Source organism: Watersipora subatra, unplaced genomic scaffold (assembly GCF_963576615.1).
Source record: "Watersipora subatra unplaced genomic scaffold, tzWatSuba1.1 SCAFFOLD_27, whole genome shotgun sequence".
NCBI classification, from domain to species: Eukaryota; Metazoa; Bryozoa; class Gymnolaemata; order Cheilostomatida; family Watersiporidae; genus Watersipora; species Watersipora subatra.
In genome coordinates, this window is record NW_027045397.1 from 506,526 (window position 1) to 513,181 (window position 6,656).

Genomic DNA, 6,656 nt, shown 5'->3' on the forward strand with positions numbered 1-6,656 from the left:
TAAATTTTTTACTTTTGTCAGACGTTTGTAATATTCTCACAATAAGCTAATTAGCTCAATTGGAGCATTTCTAGCATGTTTGGTTGAAATTGGAAATTTACATTTTTCACTTTTGTCAGACAATTGCAATATTCTCACAATAAGCTAATTAGCTCAATTGGAACATTTCTAGCATGTTTGGTTGAAATTGGAAATTTACATTTTTCACTTTTGTCAGACAATTGCAATATTTTCACAATAAGCTAATTAGCTCAATTGGAGCCTTTCTAGCATGTTTGGTTGAAATTGGAAATTTCTATTTTTCAGTTTTGTCAGACGTTTGTAATATTCTCACAATAAGCTAATTAGCTCAATTGGAGCATTTCTAGCATGTTTGGTTGAAATCAGAAATTTACATTTTTTACTTTTGTCAGACGTTTGTAATATTCTCACAATAAGCTAATTAGCTCAATTGGAGCATTTCTAGCATGTTTGGTTGAAATTGGAAATTTACATTTTCCGCTTTTGTCAGACAATTGCAATATTCTCACAATAAGCTAATTAGCTCAATTGGAGCATTTCTAGCATGTTTGGTTGAAATTGGAAATTTCTATTTTTCAGTTTTGTCAGACGTTTGTAATATTCTCACAATAAGCTAATTAGCTCAATTGGAGCATTTCTAGCATGTTTGGTTGAAATTGGAAATTTACATTTTTCACTATTGTCAGACAATTGCAATATTCTCACAATAAGCTAATTAGCTCAATTGGAGCCTTTCTAGCATGTTTGGTTGAAATTGGAAATTTACATTTTTCACTTTTGTCAGACAATTGCAATATTCTCACAATAAGCTAATTAGCTCAATTGGAGCATTTCTAGCATGTTTGGTTGAAATTGGAAATTTACATTTTTCACTTTTGTCAGACAATTGCAATATTCTCACAATAAGCTAATTAGCTCAATTGGAACATTTCTAGCATGTTTGGTTGAAATTGGAAATTTACATTTTTCACTTTTGTCAGACAATTGCAATATTTTCACAATAAGCTAATTAGCTCAATTGGAGCCTTTCTAGCATGTTTGGTTGAAATTGGAAATTTCTATTTTTCAGTTTTGTCAGACGTTTGTAATATTCTCACAATAAGCTAATTAGCTCAATTGGAGCATTTCTAGCATGTTTGGTTGAAATCAGAAATTTACATTTTTTTACTTTTGTCAGACGTTTGTAATATTCTCACAATAAGCTAATTAGCTCAATTGGAGCATTTCTAGCATGTTTGGTTGAAATTGGAAATTTACATTTTCCGCTTTTGTCAGACAATTGCAATATTCTCACAATAAGCTAATTAGCTCAATTGGAGCATTTCTAGCATGTTTGGTTGAAATTGGAAATTTCTATTTTTCAGTTTTGTCAGACGTTTGTAATATTCTCACAATAAGCTAATTAGCTCAATTGGAGCATTTCTAGCATGTTTGGTTGAAATTGGAAATTTACATTTTTCACTATTGTCAGACAATTGCAATATTCTCACAATAAGCTAATTAGCTCAATTGGAGCCTTTCTAGCATGTTTGGTTGAAATTGGAAATTTACATTTTTCACTTTTGTCAGACAATTGCAATATTCTCACAATAAGCTAATTAGCTCAATTGGAGCATTTCTAGCATGTTTAGTTGAAATTGGAAATTTACATTTTTCAGTTTTGTCATACGTTTGTAACATTCTCACAATAAGCTAATTAGCTCAATTGGAGCATTTCTAACATGTTTGGTTGAAATTGGAAACTTACATTTTTCAGTTTTGTCAGACGTTTGTAATATTCTCACAATAAGCTAATTAGCTCAATTGGAGCATTTATAGCATGTTTGGTTGAAATCAGAAATTTACATTTTTTACTTTTGTCAGACGTTTGTAATATTCTCACAATAAGCTAATTAGCTCAATTGGAGCATTTCTAGCATGTTTGGTTGAAATTGGAAATTTACATTTTTCAGTTTTGTCAGACGTTTGTAATATTCTCACAATAAGCTAATTAGCTCAATTGGAGCATTTCTAGCATGTTTGGTTGAAATTGGAAATTTACATTTTTCAGTTTTGTCACACGTTTGTAATATTCTAACAATAAGCTAATTAGCTCAATTGGAGCATTTCTAGCATGTTTGGTTGAAATTGGAAATTACATTTTTCAGTTTTGTCAGACAATTGCAATATTCTCACAATAAGCTAATTAGCTCAATTGGAGCCTTTCTAGCATGTTTGGTTGAAATTGGAAATTTACATTTTTCACTTTTGTCAGACAATTGCAATATTCTCACAATAAGCTAATTAGCTCAATTGGAGCATTTCTAGCATGTTTAGTTGAAATTGGAAATTTACATTTTTCAGTTTTGTCATACGTTTGTAATATTCTCACAATAAGCTAATTAGCTCAATTGGAGCATTTCTAGCATGTTTGGTTGAAATTGGAAATTTACATTTTTCAGTTTTGTCAGACGTTTGTAATATTCTCACAATAAGCTAATTAGCTCAATTGGAGCATTTCTAGCATGTTTGGTTGAAATTGGAAATTTACATTTTTCACTTTTGTCAGACAATTGCAATATTCTCACAATAAGCTAATTAGCTCAATTGGAGCATTTCTAGCATGTTTGGTTGAAATTGGAAATTTACATTTATCAGTTTTGTCAGACGTTTGTAATATTCTCACAAAAAGTTAATTAGCTCAAATGGAGCGTTTCTAGCATGTTTGGTTGAAATTGGAAATTTACATTTTTCAGTTTTGTCAGACGTTTGTAATATTCTCACAATAAGCTAATTAGCTCAATTGGAGCATTTCTAGCATGTTTGGTTGAAATTGAAAATTTAAATTTTCAGTTTTGTCAGACGTTTGTAAAATTCTTACAGTAGGCTTATTTGCGCAATTGGAGCATTTCTAGCATGTTTGATTGAAATTGGAATTTTAAATTTTTCACTTTTGTCAGACGTTTGTAATATTCTCACAATAAGCTAATTAGCTCAATTGGAGCATTTCTAGCATGTTTGGTTGAAATTGGAAATTTACATTTTTCAGTTTGGTCAGACGTTTGTAATATTCTCACAATAAGCTAATTAGCTCAATTGGAGCATTTCTAGCATGTTTGGTTGAAATTGGAAATTTACATTTTTCACTTTTGTCAGACAATTGCAATATTCTCACAATAAGCTAATTAGCTCAATTGGAACATTTCTAGCATGTTTGGTTGAAATTGGAAATTTACATTTTTTCACTTTTGTCAGACAATTGCAATATTTTCACAATAAGCTAATTAGCTCAATTGGAGCCTTTCTAGCATGTTTGGTTGAAATTGGAAATTTCTATTTTTCAGTTTTGTCAGACGTTTGTAATATTCTCACAATAAGCTAATTAGCTCAATTGGAGCATTTCTAGCATGTTTGGTTGAATTCAGAAATTTACATTTTTTACTTTTGTCAGACGTTTGTAATATTCTCACAATAAGCTAATTAGCTCAATTGGAGCATTTCTAGCATGTTTGGTTGAAATTGGAAATTTACATTTTTCGCTTTTGTCAGACAATTGCAATATTCTCACAATAAGCTAATTAGCTCAATTGGAGCATTTCTAGCATGTTTGGTTGAAATTGGAAATTTACATTTTTCACTTTTGTCAGACAATTGCAATATTCTCACAATAAGCTAATTAGCTCAATTGGAGCATTTCTAGCATGTTTGGTTGAAATTGGAAATTTACATTTTTCACTATTGTCAGACAATTGCAATATTCTCACAATAAGCTAATTAGCTCAATTGGCGCCTTTCTAGCATGTTTGGTTGAAATTGGAAATTTACATTTTTCAGTTTTGTCAGACAATTGCAATATTCTCACAATAAGCTAATTAGCTCAATTGGAGCATTTCTAGCATGTTTAGTTGAAATTGGAAATTTACATTTTTCAGTTTTGTCATACGTTTGTAATATTCTCACAATAAGCTAATTAGCTCAATTGGAGCATTTCTAACATGTTTGGTTGAAATTGGAAATTTACATTTTTCAGTTTTGTCAGACGTTTGTAATATTCTCACAATAAGCTAATTAGCTCAATTGGAGCATTTCTAGCATGTTTGGTTGAAATTGGAAATTTACATTTTTTACTTTTGTCAGACGTTTGTAATATTCTCACAATAAGCTAATTAGCTCAATTGGAGCATTTCTAGCATGTTTGGTTGAAATTGGAAATTTACATTTTTCAGTTTTGTCAGACGTTTGTAATATTCTCACAATAAGCTAATTAGCTCAATTGGAGCATTTCTAGCATGTTTGGTTGAAATTGGAAATTTACATTTTTCAGTTTTGTCACACGTTTGTAATATTCTAACAATAAGCTAATTAGCTCAATTGGAGCATTTCTAGCATGTTTGATTGAAATTGGAAATTACATTTTTCAGTTTTGTCAGACAATTGCAATATTCTATCAATAAGATAATTAGCTCAATTGGAGCATTTCTAGCATGTTTGGTTGAAATTGGAAATTTCTATTTTTCAGTTTTGTCAGACGTTTGTAATATTCTCACAATAAGCTAATTAGCTCAATTGGAGCATTTCTAGCATGTTTGGTTGAAATTGAAAAATTAAATTTTCAGTTTTGTCAGACGTTTGTAAAATTCTTACAGTAGGCTTATTTGCGCAATTTGAGCATTTCTAGCATGTTTGGTTGAAATTGGAAATTTACATTTCTCAGTTTTGTCAGACGTTTGTAATATTCTCACAATAAGCTAATTAGCTCAATTGGAGCATTTCTAGCATGTTTGGTTGAAATTGGAAATTTACATTTTTCACTTTTGTCAGACAATTGCAATATTCTCACAATAAGCTAATTAGCTCAATTGGAGCATTTCTAGCATGTTTGGTTGAAATTGGAAGTTTCTATTTTTCAGTTTTGTCAGACGTTTGTAATATTCTCACAATAAGCTAATTAGCTCAATTGGAGCATTTCTAGCATGTTTAGTTGAAATTGGAAATTTACATTTTTCAGTTTTGTCATACGTTTGTAATATTCTCACAATAAGCTAATTAGCTCAATTGGAGCATTTCTAACATGTTTGGTTGAAATTGGAAATTTACATTTTTCAGTTTTGTCAGGCGTTTGTAATATTCTCACAATAAGCTAATTAGCTCAATTGGAGCATTTCTAGCATGTTTGGTTGAAATTGGAAATTTACATTTTTCAGTTTTGTCAGACGTTTGTAATATTCTCACAATAAGCTAATTAGCTCAATTGGAGCATTTCTAGCATGTTTGGTTGAAATTCGAAATTTACATTTTTCAGTTTTGTCACACGTTTGTAATATTCTAACAATAAGCTAATTAGCTCAATTGGAGCATTTCTAGCATGTTTGGTTGAAATTGGAAATTACATTTTTCAGTTTTGTCAGACAATTGCAATATTCTATCAATAAGATAATTAGCTCAATTGGAGCATTTCTAGCATGTTTGGTTGAAATTGGAAATTTCTATTTTTCAGTTTTGTCAGACGTTTGTAATATTCTCACAATAAGCTAATTAGCTCAATTGGAGCATTTCTAGCATGTTTGGTTGAAATTGAAAATTTAAATTTTCAGTTTTGTCAGACGTTTGTAAAATTCTTACAGTAGGCTTATTTGCGCAATTTGAGCATTTCTAGCATGTTTGGTTGAAATTGGAAATTTACATTTCTCAGTTTTGTCAGACGTTTGTAATATTCTCACAATAAGCTAATTAGCTCAATTGGAGCATTTCTAGCATGTTTGGTTGAAATTGGAAATTTACATTTTTCACTTTTGTCAGACAATTGCAATATTCTCACAATAAGCTAATTAGCTCAATTGGAGCATTTCTAGCATGTTTGGTTGAAATTGGAAGTTTCTATTTTTCAGTTTTGTCAGACGTTTGTAATATTCTCACAATAAGCTAATTAGCTCAATTGGAGCATTTCTAGCATGTTTGGTTGAAATTGGAAATTTACATTTTTCACTTTTGTCAGACAATTGCAATATTCTCACAATAAGCTAATTAGCTCAATTGGAGCCTTTCTAGCATGTTTGGTTGAAATTGGAAATTTACATTTTTCACTTTTGTCAGACAATTGCAATATTCTCACAATAAGCTAATTAGCTCAATTGGAGCATTTCTAGCATGTTTAGTTGAAATTGGAAATTTACATTTTTCAGTTTTGTCATACGTTTGTAATATTCTCACAATAAGCTAATTAGCTCAATTGGAGCATTTCTAGCATGTTTGGTTGAAATTGGAAATTTACATTTTTCAGTTTTGTCAGACGTTTGTAATATTCTCACAATAAGCTAATTAGCTCAATTGGAGCATTTCTAGCATGTTTGGTTGAAATTGGAAATTTACGTTTTTCAGTTTTGTCAGACGTTTGTAATATTCTCACAATAAGCTAATTAGCTCAATTGGAGCATTTCTAGCATGTTTGGTTGAAATTGGAAATTTACATTTTTCAGTTTTGTCACACGTTTGTAATATTCTAACAATAAGCTAATTAGCTCAATTGGAGCATTTCTAGCATGTTTGGTTGAAATTGGAAATTACATTTTTCAGTTTTGTCAGACAATTGCAATATTCTATCAATAAGATAATTAGCTCAATTGGAGCATTTCTAGCATGTTTGGTTGAAATTGGAA